Source organism: Hypanus sabinus (assembly GCF_030144855.1).
Source record: "Hypanus sabinus isolate sHypSab1 chromosome 1 unlocalized genomic scaffold, sHypSab1.hap1 SUPER_1_unloc_1, whole genome shotgun sequence".
NCBI classification, from domain to species: domain Eukaryota; kingdom Metazoa; phylum Chordata; class Chondrichthyes; order Myliobatiformes; family Dasyatidae; genus Hypanus; species Hypanus sabinus.
Window position 1 is genome coordinate 1,463,459 of NW_026778903.1, and position 23,332 is coordinate 1,486,790.

The window sequence follows — 23,332 nt, forward strand, 5'->3', positions numbered from 1 at the left end:
CCCTGAGCCGATGGTTACAGGACACAGCTGCAGTCAGTTCAGCCCTGAGCCGATGGTTACAGACACAGCTGCAGTCAGTTCAGCCCTGAGACAATGGTTACAGCCACAGCTACAGTCAGTTCAGCCCTGAGCCAATGGTTACAGTCCACAGCTAAAGACAGTTCAGCCCTGAGCCCATGGTTACAGACAGAGCTACAGTCAGTTCAGCCCTGAGACAATGGTTACAGCCACAGCTACAGTCAGTTCAGCCCTGAGCCAATGGTTACAGTCCACAGCTAAAGACAGTTCAGCCCTGAGCCCATGGTTACAGACAGAGCTACAGTCAGTTCAGCCCTGAGCCGATTGTTACAGACACAGCTACAGTCAGTTCAGACCTGAGCCGATGGTTACAGACCACAGCTACAGTCAGTTCTGCCCTGAGCCGATGGTTACAGACACAGCTACAGTCAGTTCAGCCCTGAGCCGATGGTTACAGCCACAGCTACAGACAGTTCAGCCCTGAGCCAATGGTTACATGTCACAGCTACAGTCTGTTCAGCCCTGAGCCAATTGTTACAGACACAGCTGCAGTCAGTTCAGCCCTGAGACGATGGTTAGATCCACAGCTACAATCAGTTCCGCCCTTAGCCGATGGTTACGGACACAGCTACAGTTAGTTCAGCCCTGAGCCAATGGTTACAGGCCACAGCTACAGACAGTTCAGCCCTGAGCCAATGGTTACAGACACAGCTGCTGTCAGTTCAGCCCTGAGACGATGGTTACATCCACAGCTACAATCAGTTCCGCCCTTAGCCGATGGTTATAGGCCACAGCTACAGTCAGATCAGCCTTGAGCCGATGATTACAGGCCACAGCTACAGTCAGTTCAGCCCTGAGCGTTTGGTTACAGACACAGCTACAGTCAGTTCAGCCCTGAGCCAATGGTTACAGACACAGCTACAGTCAGTTCAGCACTGTGCTGATGGTTACATCCACAGCTACAGTCAGTTCAGCCCTGAGCCAATGGTTACGGACACAGCTACAGTCAGTTCAGCCCTGTGCTGATAGTTACATCCACAGCTACAGTCAGTTCAGCCTTGAGCCGATGGTTACAGGCCAGAGCTACAGTCAGTTCAGCCCTGAGCCGATGGTTGCAAGTCACAGATACAGGCAGTTCAGCCCTGAGCCAATGGTTACAGGCCACAGCTAAAGGCAGTTCAGCCCTAAACCGATGGTTACAGGCCACAGCTACAGGCAGTTCAGCCCTGAGCCGATGGTTACTGACACAGCTGCAGTCAGTTCCGCCCTTAGCCGATGGTTACAGACACAGCTACAGTCATTTCAGCCCTGAGTCGATGGTAACAGGCCACAGCTGCAGTCAGTTCAGCCCTGAGCCGATGGTTACAGACACAGGTAAAGTCAGTTCAGCCCTTAGCCGATTGTTATAGGCCACAGTTACAGTCTGTTCATCCTTGAGCCGATGGTTACAGGCCACAGCTACAGTCAGTTCAGCCCTGAGCCAACGGTTACAAACACAGCTACAGTCAGTTCAGCCCTGAGCCGATGGTTACAGGCCACAGCTACAGGCAGTTCAGCCTGAGCCGATGGTTACAGCCACAGCTACAGTCAGTTCAGCTCTTAGCCATTGGTTATAGGCCACAGCTAATGTCAGTTCAGCCTTGAGCCGATGGTTACAGACACAGCTACAGTCAGTTCAGCCCTGAGCCGATGGTTACAGACACAGCTACAGTCAGTTCAGCCCTGTGCTGATGGTTACATCCACAGCTACAGTCAGTTCAGCCCTATGCTGATGGTTACAACCACATCTACAGTCAGTTCAGCCCTGAGCCGATTGTTACAGATACAGTTACAGTCAGTTCAGCCCTGAGCCGATGGTTACAGGCCACAGCTAAAGGCAGTTCAGCCCTGAGCCGATGGTTACAGGCAACAGCTACAGGCAGTTCAGCCCTGAGCCAATGGTTACAGACACAGGTAAAGTCAATTCAGCCCTTAGCCGATAGTTATAGGCCACAGTTACAGTCTGTTCATACTTGAGCCGATGGTTACAGGCCACAGCTACAGTCAGTTCAGCCCTGAGCCAACGGTTACAAACACAGCTACAGTCAGTTCAGCCCTGAGCCGATGGTTACAGGCCACAGCTACAGGCAGTTCAGCCCTGAGTGGATGGTTACAGACACAGCTACAGTCAGTTCAGCCCTGAGCCGATGGTTACAGGCCACAGCTGCAGTCAGTTCAGCCCTGAGCCGATGGTTACAGCCACAGCTACAGTCAGTTCAGCTCTTAGCCGTTGGTTATAGGCCACAGCTAATGTCAGTTCAGCCTTGAGCCGATGGTTACAGGCAACAGCTACAGTCAGTTCTGCCCTGAGTGGATGGTTACAGACACAGCTACAGTCAGTTCAGCCCTGAGCCGATGGTTACAGGCCACAGCTGCAGTCAGTTCAGCCCTGAGCCGATGGTTACAGACACAGCTGCAGTCAGTTCAACCCTGAGCCAATGGTTACAGTCCACAGCTAAAGACAGTTCAGCCCTGAGCCCATCGTTACAGACAGAGCTACCGTCAGTTCAGCCCTGAGCCAATGGTTACGGACACAGCTACAGTCAGTTCAGCCCTGAGCCGATGGTTACAGGCCACAGCTACAGGCAGTTCAGCCTGAGCCGATCTTTACAGCCACAGCTACAGTCAGTTCAGCCCTGAGCCGATGGTTACAGACACAGCTAGTCAGTTCAGCGCTGGGCCAATGGTTACAGACACAGCTACTCAATTCAGCCCTGGGCCAATGGTTACAGACACAGCTACAGTCAGTTCAGCCCTGAGCCAATGTTTACAGACACAGCTACAGTCAGTTCAGCCCTGAGCCGATGGTTGCAGATACAGCTACAGTCAGTTCAGCCCTGTGCAGATGGTTACAGACACAGCTACAGTCAGTTCAGCCCTGTGCAGATGGTTACAGACACAGCTACAGTCATTTCAGCCCTGAGTCGATGGTAACAGGCCACAGCTGCAGTCAGTTCAGCCCTGAGCCGATGGTTACAGACACAGCTGCAGTCAGTTCAGCCCTGAGACGATGGTTACAGACACAGCTACAGTCAGTTCAGCCCTATGCTGATGGTTACATCCACATCTACAGTCAGTTCAGCCCTGAGCCGATTGTTACAGATACAGTTACAGTCAGTTCAGCCCTGAGCCGATGGTTACAGGACACAGCTAAAGGCAGTTCAGCCCTGCGCCGATGGTTACAGGCAACAGCTACAGGCAGTTCAGCCCTGAGCCAATGGTTACAGACACAGGTAAAGTCAATTCAGCCCTTAGCCGATTGTTATAGGCCACAGTTACAGTCTGTTCATCCTTGAGCCGATGGTTACAGGCCACAGCTACAGTCAGTTCAGCCCTGAGCCAACGGTTACAAACACAGCTACAGTCAGTTCAGCCCTGAGCCGATGGTTACAGGCCAGAGCTACAGGCAGTTCAGCCTGAGCCGATGGTTACAGCCACAGCTACAGTCAGTTCAGCTCTTAGCCGTTGGTTATAGGCCACAGCTAATGTCAGTTCAGCCTTGAGCCGATGGTTACAGGCCACAGCTACAGTCAATTCAGCCCTGAGCGGATGGTTACAGACACAGCTACAGTCAGTTCAGCCCTGAGCCGATGGTTACAGACACAGCTACAGTCAGTTCAGCCCTGTGCTGATGATTACATCCACAGCTACAGTCAGTTCAGCCCTATGCTGATGGTTACATCCACATCTACAGTCAGTTCAGCCCTGAGCCGATTGTTACAGATACAGTTACAGTCAGTTCAGCCCTGAGCCAATGGTTACAGGCCACAGTTAAAGGCAGTTCAGCCCTGAGCAGATGGTTACAGGCAACAGCTACAGGCAGTTCAGCCCTGAGCCAATGGTTACAGACACAGGTAAAGTCAATTCAGCCCTTAGCCGATTGTTATAGGCCACAGTTACAGTCTGTTCATACTTGAGCCGATGGTTACAGGCCACAGCTACAGTCAGTTCAGCCCTGAGCCAACGGTTACAAACACAGCTACAGTCAGTTCAGCCCTGAGCCGATGGTTACAGGCAACAGCTACAGGCAGTTCAGCCTGAGCCGATGGTTACAGCCACAGCTACAGTCAGTTCAGCTCTTAGCCGTTGGTTATAGGCCACAGCTAATGTCAGTTCAGCCTTGAGCCGATGGTTACAGGCCACAGCTACAGTCAGTTCTGCACTGAGTGGATGGTTACAGACACAGCTACAGTCAGTTCAGCCCTGAGCCGATGGTTACAGACACAGCTACAGTCAGTTCAGCCCTGTGCTGATGGTTACATCCACAGCTACAGTCAGTTCAGCACTGAGCCGATGGTTACATACACAGATACAGTCAGTTCACCCAGTGCTGATGGTTATATCCACAGCTATAGTCAGCTCAGCCCTGAGCCAATGGTTACAGGCCACAGCTATAGTCACTTCAGCTCTGAGCCGATGGTTACAGGACACAGCTACCGTCAGTTCAGCCCTGAGCCAATCGTTACAGCCATAGCTACAGTCAGCTCACCCCTGAGCCAATGGTTACAGACACAGCTACAGTCAGTTCAGCCCTGAGCTGATGGTTACAGACACAGCCGCAGTCAGTTCAGCTCTGTGCTGATGGTTACAGACACAGCTACAGTCAGTTCAGCCCTGTGCTGATGCTTACAGGCCACAGCTACAGTCAGTTCAGCCATTCGCCAATGGTTACAGACACAGCTACAGTCAGTTCAGCCCTGAGCCGATTGTTACAGACACAGCTACAGTCAGTTCAGACCTGAGCCGATGGTTACAGACCACAGCTACAGTCAGTTCAGACCTGAGCCGATGGTTACAGACCACAGCCACAGTCAGTTCAGCCCTGAGCCGATGGTTACAGACACAGCTACAGTCAGTTCAGCCCTGAGCCGATGGTTACAGACACAGCCACCGTCAGTTCAGCCCTGAGCCGATGTTTACAATCACAGCTACAGTCAGTTCAGTGCTTAGCCGATGGTTATAGGCCACAGCTACAGTCAGTTCAGCCTTCAGCCGATGGTTACAGGCCACAGCTACAGTCAGTTCAGCCCTGAGCGGATGGTTACAGACACAGCTACAGTCAGTTCAGCCCTGAGTCAATGGTTACAGACACAGCTACAGTCAGTTCAGCCCTGAGCCGATGGTTACAGACCCAGATACCGTCAGTTCAGCCCTGTGCTGATGGTTACATCCACAGCTACAGTCAGTTCAGCACTGAGCCGATGGTTACATACACAGATACAGTCAGTTCACCCAGTGCTGATGGTTATATCCACAGCTATAGTCAGCTCAGCCCTGAGCCAATGGTTACAGGCCACAGCTATAGTCACTTCAGCCCTGAGCCGATGGTTACAGGACACAGCTACCGTCAGTTCAGCCCTGAGCCAATCGTTACAGCCACAGCTACAGTCAGCTCACCCCTGAGCCAATGGTTACAGACACAGCTACAGTCAGTTCAGCCCTGAGCTGATGGTTACAGACACAGCCGCAGTCAGTTCAGCTCTGTGCTGATGGTTACAGACACAGCTACAGTCAGTTCAGCCCTGTGCTGATGCTTACAGGCCACAGCTAAAGTCAGTTCAGCCATACGCCAATGGTTACAGACACAGCTACAGTCAGTTCAGCCCTGAGCCGATTGTTACAGACACAGCTACAGTCAGTTCAGACCTGAGCCGATGGTTACAGACCACAGCTACAGTCAGCTCAACCCTGAGCCAATGGTTACAGGCCACAACTACAGTCAGTTCAGCACTGAGCCGATGGTTACAGACACAGCTACAGTCAGTTCAGCCCTGTGCTGATGGTTACATCCACAGTTAGAATAAGCTCAGCCCTGAGCCAATGGTTACAGCCACAGCTACAGTCAATTCAGCGCTGAGCCGATGGTTACAGGCCACAGCCAAAGGCAGTTCAGCCCTGAGCCGATGGTTACAGTCACAGCTACAGTCAGTTCAGCCCTGAGCAGATGGTTACAGACACAGCTACAGTCAGTTCAGCCCTGAGCCAATGGTTACAGACACAGCTACAGTCATTTCAGCCCTATGCTGATTGTTACATCCACATCTACAGTCAGTTCAGCCCTGAGCCGATTGTTTCAGATACAGTTACAGTCAGATCAGCCCTGAGCCGATGGTTACAGGCCACAGCTAAAGGCAGTTCAGCCCGGAGCCGATGGTTACAGACACAGGTAAAGACAATTCAGCCCTGAGCCGATGGTTACTGGACACAGCTACCGTCAGTTCAGCCCTGAGCCAATGGTTACAGCCACAGCTACAGTCAGCTCAACCCTGAGCCAATGGTTACAGGCCACAACTACAGTCAGTTCAGCACTGAGCCGATGGTTACAGACACAGCTACAGTCAGTTCAGCCCTGTGCTGATGGTTACATCCACAGTTAGAATCAGCTCAGCCCTGAGCCAATGGTTACAGCCACAGCTACAGTCAGTTCAGCCCTGAGCCGATGGTTACAGGCCACAGCCAAAGGCAGTTCAGCCCTGAGCCGATGGTTACAGTCACAGCTACAGTCAGTTCAGCCCTGAGCAGATGGTTACAGACACAGCTACAGTCAGTTCAGCCCTGAGCCAATGGTTACAGACACAGCTACAGTCAGTTCAGCCCTATGTTGATGGTTAAATCCACATCTACAGTCAGTTCAGCCCTGAGCCGATTGTTTCAGATACAGTTACAGTCAGTTCAGCCCTGAGCCGATGGTTACAGACACAGCTACAGTCAGTTCAGACCTGAGCCGATGGTTACAGACCACAGCTACAGTCAGTTCAGCCCTGAGCCGATGGTTACAGACACAGCTACAGTCAGTTCAGCCCTGAGCCGATGGTTACAGACACAGCTACAGTCAGTTCAGCCCTGAGCCGATGGTTACAGACACAGCTACAGTCAGTTCAGCTCTGTGCTGATGTTTACAATCACAGCTACAGTCAGTTCAGTGCTTAGCCGATGGTTATAGGCCACAGCTACAGTCAGTTCAGCCTTCAGCCGATGGTTACAGGCCACAGCTACAGTCAGTTCAGCCCTGAGCGGATGGTTACAGACACAGCTACAGTCAGTTCAGCCCTGAATCAATGGTTACAGACACAGCTACAGTCAGTTCAGCCCTGAGCCGATGGTTACAGACACAGATACAGTCAGTTCAGCCCTGTGCTGATGGTTACATCCACAGCTACAGTCAGTTCAGCCCTATGTTGATGGTTACATCCACATCTACAGTCAGTTCAGCCCTGAGCCGATTGTTACCGATACAGTTACAGTCAGATCAGCCCTGAGCCGATGGTTACAGGCCACAGCTAAAGGCAGTTCAGCCCGTAGCCGATGGTTACAGACACAGGTAAAGACAATTCAGCCCTGAGCCGATGGTTACTGGACACAGCTACCGTCAGTTCAGCCCTGAGCCAATGGTTACAGCCACAGCTACAGTCAGCTCAACCCTGAGCCAATGGTTACAGGCCACAACTACAGTCAGTTCAGCACTGAGCCGATGGTTACAGACACAGCTACAGTCAGTTCAGCCCTGTGCTGATGGTTACATCCACAGTTAGAATAAGCTCAGCCCTGAGCCAATGGTTACAGCCACAGCTACAGTCAATTCAGCGCTGAGCCGATGGTTACAGGCCACAGCCAAAGGCAGTTCAGCCCTGAGCCGATGGTTACAGTCACAGCTACAGTCAGTTCAGCCCTGAGCAGATGGTTACAGATACAGCTACAGTCAGTTCAGCCCTGAGCCAATGGTTACAGACACAGCTACAGTCATTTCAGCCCTATGCTGATTGTTACATCCACATCTACAGTCAGTTCAGCCCTGAGCCGATTGTTTCAGATACAGTTACAGTCAGATCAGCCCTGAGCCGATGGTTACAGGCCACAGCTAAAGGCAGTTCAGCCCGGAGCCGATGGTTACAGACACAGGTAAAGACAATTCAGCCCTGAGCCGATGGTTACTGGACACAGCTACCGTCAGTTCAGCCCTGAGCCAATGGTTACAGCCACAGCTACAGTCAGCTCAACCCTGAGCCAATGGTTACAGGCCACAACTACAGTCAGTTCAGCACTGAGCCGATGGTTACAGACACAGCTACAGTCAGTTCAGCCCTGTGCTGATGGTTACATCCACAGTTAGAATCAGCTCAGCCCTGAGCCAATGGTTACAGCCACAGCTACAGTCAGTTCAGCCCTGAGCCGATGGTTACAGGCCACAGCCAAAGGCAGTTCAGCCCTGAGCCGATGGTTACAGTCACAGCTACAGTCAGTTCAGCCCTGAGCAGATGGTTACAGACACAGCTACAGTCAGTTCAGCCCTGAGCCAATGGTTACAGTCACAGCTACAGTCAGTTCAGCCCTATGTTGATGGTTAAATCCACATCTACAGTCAGTTCAGCCCTGAGCCGATTGTTTCAGATACAGTTACAGTCAGTTCAGCCCTGAGCCGATGGTTACAGGCCACAGCTTCAGGCAGTTCAGCCCTGAGCCGATGGTTACAGACACAGCTACAGTCAGTTCAGCGCTTAGCCGATGGTTAAAGGCCACAGCTACAGTCAGTTCAGCCTTCAGCCGATGATTACAGGCCACAACTACAGTCAGTTCAGCCCTGAGCGGATGGTTACAGACACAGCTACAGTCAGTTCAGCACTGAGCGAATGGTTATAGACACAGCTACAGTCAGTTCAGCCCTATGCTGATGGTTACATCCACATCTACAGTCAGTTCAGCCCTAAGCCGATTGTTACAGTTACAGTTACAGTCGTTCAGCTCTGAGCCGATGGTTACAGGCCACAGCTACAGGCAGTTCAGCCAGAGCCAATGGTTTCATGCCACAGCTACAGACAGATCAGCCATGAGCCGATGGTTACAGCCACAGCTGGAGTCAGTTCAGCCTTGACCCGATGGTTACAGGCCACAGCTACAGTTTGTTCAGCCCTGAGACGATGGTTACAGACCACAGCTACAGTCAGTTCAGCCCTGAGCCAAAGGTTACAGGCACAGCTACAGTTAGTTCCGCACTGAGCCGATGTTTACAGACACAGCTACAGTCGGTTCAGCCCTGAGCCGATGGTTACAGTCACAGCTACAGACAGTTCAGCCCTGAGCCAATGGTTACAGGCCACAGCTACAGTCTGTTCATCCCTGAGCCAATTGTTACAGACACAGCTGCAGTCAGTTCAGTCCTGAGACGATGGTTACATCCACAGCTACAATCAGTTCCGCCCTTAGCCGATGGTTATAGGCCACAGGTACAGTCAGTTCAGCCTTGAGCCGATGGTTACAGGCCACAGCTACAGTCAGTTCAGCCTTGAGCGGATGGTTACAGACACAGCTACAGTCAGCTCAGCCCTGAGCCAATGTTTACAGACACAGCTACAGTCAGTTCAGCACTGTGCTGCTGGTTACATCCACAGCTACAGTCAGTTCAGCCCTGAGCCAATGCTTACGGACACAGCTACAGTCAGTTCAGCCCTGTGCTGATAGTTACATCCACAGGTACAGTCAGTTCAGCCCTGAGCCGATGGTTACAAGGCAGAGGTACAGGCAGTTCAGACTGAGCCGATGGTTACAGCCACAGCTACAGTCAGTTTCGCCCTTAGCCGATGGTTATAGGCCACAGCTACAGTCAGTTCAGACTTGAGCCGATGGTTACAGGCCACAGCTACAGTCAGTTCAGCCCTGAGCGGATGGTTACAGACACAGCTACAGTCAGTTCAGCCCTGTGCAGATGGTTACAGACACAGCTACAGTCAGTTCAGCCCTGTGCAGATGGTTACAGACACAGCTATAGTCAGTTCAGCCCTGAGCCGATGGTTACAGGACACAGCTGCAGTCAGTTCAGCCCTGAGCCGATGGTTACAGACACAGCTGCAGTCAGTTCAGCCCTGAGACAATGGTTACAGCCACAGCTACAGTCAGTTCAGCCCTGAGCCAATGGTTACAGTCCACAGCTAAAGACAGTTCAGCCCTGAGCCCATGGTTACAGACAGAGCTACAGTCAGTTCAGCCCTGAGACAATGGTTACAGCCACAGCTACAGTCAGTTCAGCCCTGAGCCAATGGTTACAGTCCACAGCTAAAGACAGTTCAGCCCTGAGCCCATGGTTACAGACAGAGCTACAGTCAGTTCAGCCCTGAGCCAATTGTTACAGACACAGCTACAGTCAGTTCAAGCCTGAGCCAATGGTTACAGACACAGCTACAGTCAGTTCAGCCCTGAGCCGATGGTTACCGGCCACAGCTAAAGGCAGTTCAGCCCGTAGCCGATGGTTACAGACACAGGTAAAGACAATTCAGCCCTGAGCCGATGGTTACTGGACACAGCTAACGTCAGTTCAGCCCTGAGCCAATGGTTACAGCCACAGCTACAGTCAGCTCAACCCTGAGCCAATGGTTACAGGCCACAACTACAGTCAGTTCAGCACTGAGCCGATGGTTACAGACACAGCTACAGTCATTTCAGCCTTGTACTGATGGTTACATCCACAGTTAGAATAAGCTCAGCCCTGAGCCAATGGTTACAGCCACAGCTACAGTCAATTCAGCGCTGAGCCGATGGTTACAGGCCACAGCCAAAGGCAGTTCAGCCCTGAGCCGATGGTTACAGTCACAGCTACAGTCAGTTCAGCCCTGAGCAGATGGTTACAGACACAGCTACAGTCAGTTCAGCCCTGAGCCAATGGTTACAGACACAGCTACAGTCATTTCAGCCCTATGCTGATGATTACATCCACATCTACAGTCAGTTCAGCCCTGAGCCGATTGTTTCAGATACAGTTACAGTCAGATCAGCCCTGAGCCGATGGTTACAGGCCACAGCTAAAGGCAGTTCAGCCCGGAGCCGATGGTTACAGACACAGGTAGACAATTCAGCCCTGAGCCGATGGTTACTGGACACAGCTACCGTCAGTTCAGCCCTGAGCCAATGGTTACAGCCACAGCTACAGTCAGCTCAACCCTGAGCCAATGGTTACAGGCCACAACTACAGTCAGTTCAGCACTGAGCCGATGGTTACAGACACAGCTACAGTCAGTTCAGCCCTGTGCTGATGGTTACATCCACAGTTAGAATCAGCTCAGCCCTGAGCCAATGGTTACAGCCACAGCTACAGTCAGTTCAGCCCTGAGCCGATGGTTACAGGCCACAGCCAAAGGCAGTTCAGCCCTGAGCCGATGGTTACTGTCACAGCTACAGTCAGTTCAGCCCTGAGCAGATGGTTACAGACACAGCTACAGTCAGTTCAGCCCTGAGCCAATGGTTACAGACACAGCTACAGTCAGTTCAGCCCTATGTTGATGGTTAAATCCACATCTACAGTCAGTTCAGCCCTGAGCCGATTGTTACAGATTCAGTTACAGTCAGTTCAGCCCTGAGCCGATGGTTACAGGCCACAGCTTCAGGCAGTTCAGCCCTGAGCCGATGGTTACAGACACAGCTACAGTCAGTTCAGCGCTTAGCCTATGGTTATAGGCCACAGCTACAGTCAGTTCAGCCTTCAGCCGATGATTACAGGCCACAGCTACAGTCAGTTCAGCCCTGAGCGGATGGTTACAGACACAGCTACAGTCAGTTCAGCACTGAGCCAATGGTTATAGACACAGCTACAGTCAGTTCAGCCCTATGCTGATGGTTACATCCACATCTACAGTCAGTTCAGCCCTAAGCCGATTGTTACAGATACAGTTACAATCGTTCAGCTCTGAGCCGATGGTTACAGGCCACAGCTACAGGCAGTTCAGCCAGAGCCAATGGTTTCAGGCCACAGCTACAGACAGATCAGCCATGAGCCGATGGTTACAGCCACAGCTGGAGTCAGTTCAGCCTTGACCCGATGGTTACAGGCCACAGCTACAGTTTGTTCAGCCCTGAGACGATGGTTACAGACCACAGCTACAGTCAGTTCAGCCCTGAGCCGAAGGTTACAGGCACAGCTACAGTCAGTTCCGCACTGAGCCGATGTTTACAGACACAGCTACAGTCGGTTCAGCCCTGAGCCAATTGTTACAGACACAGCTGCAGTCAGTTCAGCCCTGAGACGATGGTTACATCCACAGCTACAATCAGTTCCGCCCTTAGCCGATGGTTATAGGCCACAGGTACAGTCAGTTCAGCCTTGAGCCGATGGTTACAGGCCACAGCTACAGTCAGTTCAGCCTTGAGCGGATGGTTACAGACACAGCTACAGTAAGCTCAGCCCTGAGCCAATGTTTACAGACACAGCTACAGTCAGTTCAGCCCTGTGCTGCTGGTTACATCCACAGCTACAGTCAGTTCAGCCCTGAGCCAATGCTTACGGACACAGCTACAGTCAGTTCAGCCCTGTGCTGATAGTTACATCCACAGGTACAGTCAGTTCAGCCCTGAGCCGATGGTTACAAGGCAGAGGTACAGGCAGTTCAGACTGAGCCGATGGTTACAGCCACAGCTACAGTCAGTTTCGCCCTTAGCCGATGGTTATAGGCCACAGCTACAGTCAGTTCAGACTTGAGCCGATGGTTACAGGCCACAGCTACAGTCAGTTCAGCCCTGGGCGGATGGTTACAGACACAGCTACAGTCAGTTCAGCCCTGTGCAGATGGTTACAGACACAGCTACAGTCAGTTCAGCCCTGTGCAGATGGTTACAGACAAAGCTATAGTCAGTTCAGCCCTGAGCCGATGGTTACAGGACACAGCTGCAGTCAGTTCAGCCCTGAGCCGATGGTTACAGACACAGCTGCAGTCAGTTCAGCCCTGAGACAATGGTTACAGCCACAGCTACAGTCAGTTCAGCCCTGAGCCAATGGTTACAGTCCACAGCTAAAGACAGTTCAGCCCTGAGCCCATGGTTACAGACAGAGCTACAGTCAGTTCAGCCCTGAGACAATGGTTACAGCCACAGCTACAGTCAGTTCAGCCCTGAGCCAATGGTTACAGTCCACAGCTAAAGACAGTTCAGCCCTGAGCCCATGGTTACAGACAGAGCTACAGTCTGTTCAGCCCTGAGCCAATTGTTACAGACACAGCTACAGTCAGTTCAAGCCTGAGCCAATGGTTACAGACACAGCTACAGTCAGTTCAGCCCTGAGCCGATGGTTACCGGCCACAGCTACAGGCAGTTCAGCCTGAGCCGATCTTTACAGCCACAGCTATAGTCAGTTCAGCTCTGAGCCGATGGTTACAGACACAGCTAGTCAGTTCAGCCCTGGGCCAATGGTTACAGACACAGCTACAGTCAGTTCAGCCCTGAGCCAATGGTTACAGACACAGCTACAGTCAGTTCATCCCTGAGCCGATGATTGCAGATACAGCTACAGTCAGTTCAGCCCTGTGCAGATGGTTACAGACACAGCTACAGTCAGTTCAGCCCTGAGTCGATGGTTACAGGCCACAGCTGCAGTCAGTTCAGCCCTGAGCCGATGGTTACAGACACAGCTGCAGTCAGTTCAGCCCTGAGACGATGGTTACAGCCTCCTCTACAGTCAGTTCAGCCTGAGCCAATGGTTACAGCCACATCTACAGTCAATTCAGCCCTGAGCCGATGGTTACAGGCCACAGCTACAGTTCAGCCTTGAGCCGATGGTTACAGGCCACAGCTACAGTCAGTTCAGCCTTGAGCGGATGCTTACAGACACAGCTACAGTCAGCTCAGCCCTGAGCCAATGTTTACAGACACAGCTACAGTCAGTTCAGCCCTGTGCTGCTGGTTACATCCACAGCTACAGTCAGTTCAGCCCTGAGCCAATGCTTACGGACACAGCTACAGTCAGTTCAGCCCTGTGCTGATAGTTACATCCACAGGTACAGTCAGTTCAGCCCTGAGCCGATGGTTACAAGGCAGAGGTACAGGCAGTTCAGACTGAGCCGATGGTTACAGCCACAGCTACAGTCAGTTTCGCCCTTAGCCGATGGTTATAGGCCACAGCTACAGTCAGTTCAGACTTGAGCCGATGGTTACAGGCCACAGCTACAGTCAGTTCAGCCCTGAGCGGATGGTTACAGACACAGCTACAGTCAGTTCAGCCCTGTGCAGATGGTTACAGACACAGCTACAGTCAGTTAAGCCCTGTGCAGATGGTTACAGACACAGCTACAGTCAGTTCAGGCCTGAGCCGATGGTTACAGGACACAGCTGCAGTCAGTTCAGCCCTGAGCCGATGGTTACAGACACAGCTGCAGTCAGTTCAGCCCTGAGACAATGGTTACAGCCACAGCTACAGTCAGTTCAGCCCTGAGCCAATGGTTACAGTCCACAGCTAAAGACAGATCAGCCCTGAGCCCATGGTTACAGACAGAGCTACAGTCAGTTCAGCCCTGAGACAATGGTTACAGCCACAGCTACAGTCAGTTCAGCCCTGAGCCAATGGTTACAGTCCACAGCTAAAGACAGTTCAGCCCTGAGCCCATGGTTACAGACAGAGCTACAGTCAGTTCAGCCCTGAGCCAATTGTTACAGACACAGCTACAGTCAGTTCAAGCCTGAGCCAATGGTTACAGCCACAGCTACAGTCAGCTCAACCCTGAGCCAATGGTTACAGGCCACAACTACAGTCAGTTCAGCACTGAGCCGATGGTTACAGACACAGCTACAGTCAGTTCAGCCCTGTGCTGATGGTTACATCCACAGTTAGAATCAGCTCAGCCCTGAGCCAATGGTTACAGCCACAGCTACAGTCAGTTCAGCCCTGAGCCGATGGTTACAGGCCACAGCCAAGGGCAGTTCAGCCCTGAGCCGATGGTTACAGTCACAGCTACAGTCAGTTCAGCCCTGAGCAGATGGTTACAGACACAGCTACAGTCAGTTCAGCCCTGAGCCAATGGTTACAGACACAGCTACAGTCAGTTCAGCCCTATGTTGATGGTTAAATCCACATCTACAGTCAGTTCAGCCCTGAGCCGATTGTTTCAGATACAGTTACAGTCAGTTCAGCCCTGAGCCGATGGTTACAGGCCACAGCTTCAGGCAGTTCAGCCCTGAGCCGATGGTTACAGACACAGCTACAGTCAGTTCAGCACTTAGCCGATGGTTATAGGCCACAGCTACAGTCAGTTCAGCCTTCAGCCGATGATTACAGGCCACAGCTACAGTCAGTTCAGCCCTGAGCGGATGGTTACAGACACAGCTACAGTCAGTTCAGCACTGAGCCAATGGTTATAGACACAGCTACAGTCAGTTCAGCCCTATGCTGATGGTTACATCCACATCTACAGTCAGTTCAGCCCTAAGCCGATTGTTACAGATACAGTTACAATCGTTCAGCTCTGAGCCGATGGTTACAGGCCACAGCTACAGGCAGTTCAGCCAGAGCCAATGGTTTCAGGCCACAGCTACAGACAGATCCGCCATGAGCCGATGGTTACAGCCACAGCTGGAGTCAGTTCAGCCTTGACCCGATGGTTACAGGCCACAGCTACAGTTTGTTCAGCCCTGAGACGATGGTTACAGACCACAGCTACAGTCAGTTCAGCCCTGAGCCGAAGGTTACAGGCACAGCTACAGTCAGTTCCGCACTGAGCCGATGTTTACAGACACAGCTACAGTCGGTTCAGCCCTGAGCCAATTGTTACAGACACAGCTGCAGTCAGTTCAGCCCTGAGACGATGGTTACATCCACAGCTACAATCAGTTCCGCCCTTAGCCGATGGTTATAGGCCACAGGTACAGTCAGTTCAGCCTTGAGCCGATGGTTACAGGCCACAGCTACAGTCAGTTCAGCCTTGAGCGGATGGTTACAGACACAGCTACAGTCAGCTCAGCCCTGAGCCAATGTTTACAGACACAGCTACAGTCAGTTCAGCCCTGTGCTGCTGGTTACATCCACAGCTACAGTCAGTTCAGCCCTGAGCCAATGCTTACGGACACAGCTACAGTCAGTTCAGCCCTGTGCTGATAGTTACATCCACAGGTACAGTCAGTTCAGCCCTGAGCCGATGGTTACAAGGCAGAGGTACAGGCAGTTCAGACTGAGCCGATGGTTACAGCCACAGCTACAGTCAGTTTCGCCCTTAGCCGATGGTTATAGGCCACAGCTACAGTCAGTTCAGACTTGAGCCGATGGTTACAGGCCACAGCTACAGTCAGTTCAGCCCTGGGCGGATGGTTACAGACACAGCTACAGTCAGTTCAGCCCTGTGCAGATGGTTACAGACACAGCTACAGTCAGTTCAGCCCTGTGCAGATGGTTACAGACACAGCTATAGTCAGTTCAGCCCTGAGCCGATGGTTACAGGACACAGCTGCAGTCAGTTCAGCCCTGAGCCGATGGTTACAGACACAGCTGCAGTCAGTTCAGCCCTGAGACAATGGTTACAGCCACAGCTACAGTCAGTTCAGCCCTGAGCCAATGGTTACAGTCCACAGCTAAAGACAGTTCAGCCCTGAGCCCATGGTTACAGACAGAGCTACAGTCAGTTCAGCCCTGAGACAATGGTTACAGCCACAGCTACAGTCAGTTCAGCCCTGAGCCAATGGTTACAGTCCACAGCTAAAGACAGTTCAGCCCTGAGCCCATGGTTACAGACAGAGCTACAGTCAGTTCAGCCCTGAGCCAATTGTTACAGACACAGCTACAGTCAGTTCAAGCCTGAGCCAATGGTTACAGACACAGCTACAGTCAGTTCAGCCCTGAGCCGATGGTTACCGGCCACAGCTACAGGCAGTTCAGCCTGAGCCGATCTTTACAGCCACAGCTATAGTCAGTTCAGCTTTGAGCGGATGCTTACAGACACAGCTACAGTCAGCTCAGCCCTGAGCCAATGTTTACAGACACAGCTACAGTCAGTTCAGCCCTGTGCTGCTGGTTACATCCACAGCTACAGTCAGTTCAGCCCTGAGCCAATGCTTACGGACACAGCTACAGTCAGTTCAGCCCTGTGCTGATAGTTACATCCACAGGTACAGTCAGTTCAGCCCTGAGCCGATGGTTACAAGGCAGAGGTACAGGCAGTTCAGACTGAGCCGATGGTTACAGCCACAGCTACAGTCAGTTTCGCCCTTAGCCGATGGTTATAGGCCACAGCTACAGTCAGTTCAGACTTGAGCCGATGGTTACAGGCCACAGCTACAGTCAGTTCAGCCCTGAGCGGATGGTTACAGACACAGCTACAGTCAGTTCAGCCCTGTGCAGATGGTTACAGACACAGCTACAGTCAGTTAAGCCCTGTGCAGATGGTTACAGACACAGCTACAGTCAGTTCAGCCCTGAGCCGATGGTTACAGGACACAGCTGCAGTCAGTTCAGCCCTGAGCCGATGGTTACAGACACAGCTGCAGTCAGTTCAGCCCTGAGACAATGGTTACAGCCACAGCTACAGTCAATTCAGCCCTGAGCCGATGGTTACAGGCCACAGCTACAGTTCAGCCCTGAGCCAATGGTTACAGCCACAGCTACAGTCAGTTCAGCCCTGAGCCAATGGTTACAGGCCACAGCTACAGACAGTTCAGCCCTGAGCCAATGGTTACAGACACAGCTGCTGTCAGTTCAGCCCTGAGACGATGGTTACATCCACAGCTACAATCAGTTCCGCCCTTAGCCGATGGTTATAGGCCACAGCTACAGTCAGTTCAGCCTTGAGCCGATGATTACAGGCCACAGCTACAGTCAGTTCAGCCGTGAGCGGTTGGTTACAGACACAGCTACAGTCAGTTCAGCCCTGAGCCAATGGTTACAGACACAGCTACAGTCAGTTCAGCACTGTGCTGATGGTTACATCCACAGCTACAGTCAGTTCAGCCCTGAGCCAATGGTTACGGACACAGCTACAGTCAGTTCAGCCCTGTGCTGATAGTTACATCCACAGCTACAGTCAGTTCAGCCTTGAGCCGATGGTTACAGGCCACAGCTACAGTCAGTTCACCCCTGAGCCGATGGTTACAGGCCACAGCTACAGTTCAGCCCTGAGCCGATGGTTACAGCCACAGCTACAGTCAGTTCAGCCCTGAGCCGATGGTTACAGGCCACAGCTACAGTCAGTTCAGCCCTGGGCGGATGGTTACAGACACAGCTACAGTCAGTTCAGCCCTGTGCAGATGGTTACAGACGCAGCTACAGTCAGTTCAGCCCTGTGCAGATGGTTACAGACGCAGCTACAGTCAGTTCAGCCCTGAGCCGATGGTTACAGACACAGCTACAGTCAGTTCAGCCCTGTGCTGATGGTTACATCCACAGCTACAGTCAGTTCACCCTGAGCCAATTGTTACAGACACAGATACAGTCAGTTCAGCCCTGTGCTGATGGGTACATCCACAGCTACAGTCAGCTCAGCCCTGAGCCAATTGTTACAGCCACAGTTTCAGTCACTTCAGCCCTGAGCCGATGGTTACAGGCCACAGCTACCGTCAGTTCAGCCCTGAGCCGATGGTTACAGCCACAGCTACAGTCAGCTCACCCCTGAGCCGATGGTTACAGACCACAGCTACAGTCAGTTCAGCCCTGAGCTGATGGTTACAGGCCACAGCTACAGTCAGTTCAGCCCTGAGCCAATGGTTACAGACACAGCTACAGTCAGTTCAGCCCTGAGCCGATGGTTACAGACACAGCTACGGTCAGTTCAGCCCTGAGCCGATGGTTACAGACCACAGCTACAGGCAGTTCTGCCCTGAGCCGATGGTTACAGACACAGCTACAATCATTTCAGACCTGAGCCGATGGTTATAGGCCACAGCTACAGTCAGTTCAGCCCTGAGCCGATGGTTACAGACACAGCTGCAGTCAGTTCTGCCCTGAACCGATGGTTACTAACACAGCTACAGTCCGTTCAGCCCAGAGCCAATGGTTTCAGACACAGCTGCAGTCAGTTCAGCCCTGAGCCAATGGTTACAGGCCACAGCTACAGTCAGTTCAGCCCCTGAGCCGATGGTTACAGCCACATCTACAGTCAGTTCAGCCCTGAGCCGATGGATACAGGCCACAGCTACAGTCAGTTCAGCCCTGAGCCAATGGTTACAGCCACAGCTACAGTCAGTTCAGCCCTGAGCCAATGGTTACAGGCCACAGCTACAGTCGGTTCAGCCCTGAGCCAATGGTTACAGACACAGCTACAGTCAGTTCAGCCCTGAGCCGATGGTTACAGACACAGCTACAGTCAGTTCAGCCCTGAGCCAATGGTTACAGACCACAGCTACAGTCAATTTAGCCATGAGCTGATGGTTACAGACATAGCTATAGTCAGTTTAGTCCTGAGCCAATGGTTACAGGCCTCAACTATAGTTAGTTCAGCCCTGAGCCGATGGTTACAGGCCACAGCTGCAGTCAGTTCAGCTGAGACAATGGTCCCAGCCACAGCTACAGTCATTTCCGCCCTGAGCCGATGGTTACAGGCCGCTGCTACAGTCAGTTCAGCCCTGAGCCAATGGTTGCAGCCACAGCTGCAGTCAGTTCAGTCCTGAGCCAATGGTTACAGACACAGCTGGAGTCAGTTCAGCCCTGAGCCGATGGTAACAGCCACAGTTACTGTCAGTTCAGCCCTGAGCCAACGGTTATATGCCAAGCTGCAGACAGTTCAGCTGAGACAATTGTTACTGCCACAGCTACAGTCAGTTCAGCCCTGCGCCGATGGTTACATCCACAGCTACAGTCAGCTCAGCCCTGAGCCAATGGTTACAGACACAGCCCTGAGCCAATGGTTACAGGCCACAGCTACAGGCAGTTCAGCCTGAGCCGATCTTTACAGCCTCAGCTACAGTCAGTTCAGCCCTGAGCAGATGGTTTCAGACACAGCTAGTCAGTTCAGCCCTGGGCCAATGGTTACAGACACAGCTACTGTCAGTTCAGCCCTGTGCTGATGGTTATAGACCACAGCTACAGTCAGCTCAGCCCTGAGCCAATGGTTACAGACAGAGCTACAGTCAGTTCAGCCCTGAGCCGATGGTTGCAGGCCACAGCTAAAGGCAGTTCAGCACTGAGCCGATGGTTACAGGCCACAGCTACAGGCAGTTCAGCCCTGACCCGATGTTTACAGACACAGCTACAGTCAGTTCAGCACTTAGCCGATGGTTATAGGCCACAGCTAATGTCAGTTCAGCCTTGATCCGATGGTTACAGGCCACAGCTACAGTCAGTTCAGCCCTGAGCGGATGGTTACAGACACAGCTACAGTCAGTTCAGCCCTGAGCCGATGGTTACAGACACAGCTACAGTCAGTTCAGCCCTGAGCCAATGGTTACAGACCACAGCTACAGTCAATTTAGCCATGAGCTGATGGTTACAGACATAGCTACAATCAGTTTAGTCCTGAGCCAATGGTTACAGGCCTCAACTATAGTTAGTTCAGCCCTGAGCCGATGGTTACAGGCCACAGCTGCAGTCAGTTCAGCTGAGACAATGGTCCCAGCCACAGCTACAGTCATTTCCGCCCTGAGCCGATGGTTACAGGCCGCAGCTACAGTCAGTTCAGCCCTGAGCCAATGGTTGCAGCCACAGCTGCAGTCAGTTCAGTCCTGAGCCAATGGTTACAGGCCACAGCTACAGGCAGTTCAGCCTGAGCCGATCTTTACAGCCACAGCTACAGTCAGTTCAGCCCTGAGCAGATGGTTTCAGACACAGCTAGTCAGTTCAGCCCTGGGCCAATGGTTACAGCCACAGCTACAGGCAGTTCAGCCCTGAGCCGATGGTTACAGTCCACAGCTACAGTCAGTTCAGCCCGGAGCCAATGGTTACAGCCACAGCTACAGGCAGTTCAGCCCAGAGCTGATGGTTAGATGCCACAGCTACAGTCAGTTCACCCCTGTACTGATGGTTACAGGCCACAGCTACTGGCAGTTCAGCCGTCAGCCGATTGTTACAGATACAGCTACAGGCAGTTCAGCCGAGAGCCGACGGTTACATATACAAAGTCAGATCAGCGCTGAAGCAACTTGATTAAATTGCATAAATAGTGAAATCAAAGTGAATAAAAAGCCTTTGAACACGAACTGCAGAGTCCCCGAATGTGAGCCCTGCACGGAGAGGTTGGGTGATTGAACCTTGCTCAGGAGCTTGGCAGCTTCGTGGTTTGCTCCCGAAACGCAAGGCTCCTGCACCTCCCAGCAGACAGCAGCACAGAGAAGACAGCGAGACCAGTCAAACACAGACAGGCAGTGCTGAACACTTGATCATTTTCTGCTCTCAACCCCGACCGTTTAATTGAAGTGACATAGTTGAGCCGGTGATGAGTTTGTGCTCCGCCATCCGGAAACAGAGTCCCTCCAGCATTCTGTGTGTTACTCTGCATCTCCAGCACCTGCAGAATCTCATTTGTTTGTATTAGAGGAAGACTGGACTGGTCAGCACCGAGAGAGCTGAGGATCATCCAGGGAAGCATTTCAGCACAAAATACTCTGTCTAAATCATTATTGATGAGCCGTTCTGGTCACCAAATTACAGGAAGGGTGTGGAGGCTTTGGAGAGGGTGTGGAAGAGGTGACCAGGATTTGCTGAGGGGTCTGTATCTGTGCTGCATTGCCCTATGATACAGCAGAGGTTCACGTCCGAATTCGGGATATCTCAGGAACTCAGACTCCCTCCTCACCCTCTTCCCGCAGTGCTTCCTCCTTCCTCCTCGCCACACCTCCTGCGGTAATAAAACTCTGGTTAGGCAACATCTGGAGAATTGCATTCAGTTGTGGTCATCCCATTACTGAAAGAGAAATGAACCACTTCACACTTATTTGACTTGAACTCCCTCTGCCACTTGTACCAAGATACAGTGAAAAGTTTATTTTACAAATAAGACAAGGTGGGAGACTTCCGGTGGCTGTAATGGAGTAGGTTGCAGTAGCTACATGCTCCATTATTTGCTTATTTTGCTGTTTAAACCGATCTCAGTGAGAGCACCATGAGTAGAAAACACTCTAGAAAAGAGGTTACTTTAGGGACTTTGGCTGAAATGTCTCAACAAGTGTCAGAGAAACTCGAAAAACTGGATAAACTGGATGACTTGGAATCCAAGTTTGACTTGTTACAGAATTCCTTCTGAACTGATTAAATCTGAACTGAAAACGCTTAATCGGAAAGTTGGAAGTCTACAGCAGACTGTGACTGACCACAAAGTTCGTATTAAGCTACACGAAGAATCTCTGCCGGAGTTGCAGAAGGATAGCGAAGGTTTCAAGAGAATTTCTAAGGAACAACTTAAAAAATACGACACGTTACTGAAGAAACTGACAGATTTGGAGACCAGGAACCGAAGGTGCAATATCAGAATTCTTGGGCTTCCTGAAAAACCTATCGATTTTTGTGCTCAAATGCTGAAAGGTTTATTCCCTGATATATTATCGGAACTACCAAAATTGTTGAGCGCGTTCACCGAGTTACCCTGCCTACTTGGGATCCTGCCAAACCTCGCTCTATTATCATTCGCTTTTATGACTATCAGATTAAAGAACAGATCCTTCGTGAATCAAGGATAAAACGCAGATTACAATTTCGTGATTAACAGTTGCGGATCGTTCAAGATTATCCACCGGAAGTTTTCAGAGCTAGACAGGCTTTTAAAGAGGTCATGTTTGAACTTTTTAAGCTTGGCTGTCGCCTTTCTCTCAGAGATCCGTGTAAACTCAAGGTTACTACTTCTGATAATAAGGTTTCTTGGTTTATGAAGCCTTAAGAAGCTAAGAAATTTTTACATAGTCTCCATGCTTAAATTCAACTTCGAGTTGCTTTATGCTAAATGTTTTAATTTCAGGTGTTCAATCAAGTGATTGGCGCTTTGTTGATAACAAGGTCTCTTGGTTTTACGAAGTTTTAATCATTTGTTTGATTAAGTAACTGGCGCCTTGTTATCTTTCAAACTATGCAAAATATGCAGGCAGACTGCATCCATTTTCTCTTTTGTTTTCCGCCTTTATATGGGTCCTCTAATGTTACTTTCTCGCAGCTCTTTTTAACATTATGCTCTCGGCCCGAAACGTCGATAGCGCTTCTCCCTATAGATGCTGCCTGGCCTGCTGTGTTCCACCGGCATTTTTGTGTGTTCTTGTTTGAATTTCCAGCATCTGCAGATTTCCTCGTGAATGCTCTCTCGGTGTTATTTTTATTTTTACCTTCCTTTTAGTAATTTGACTGAAAGTAATTACGTAGGGTGTACATGTAGTAATCACTGTGGAATGAAACTATAGGGTGTTTTGCTTTAAATTCATTCAGATTTTTCCTATCTTTTGATTATTTATACACTTTTCGGTCTTTTACTGTTTTTCAATAGTATACAATATTCTATTGCTGGTTTTTGATTTTTTTTCATTATTTTACATTTTGTCATTTTGGTTTTTTTCTCCCTTGAATGCCTTAAATTAGTCATGTAGGAAGTTATCTAAACCGCTTTCCTTTCTAATTATTTTCTATATGTTT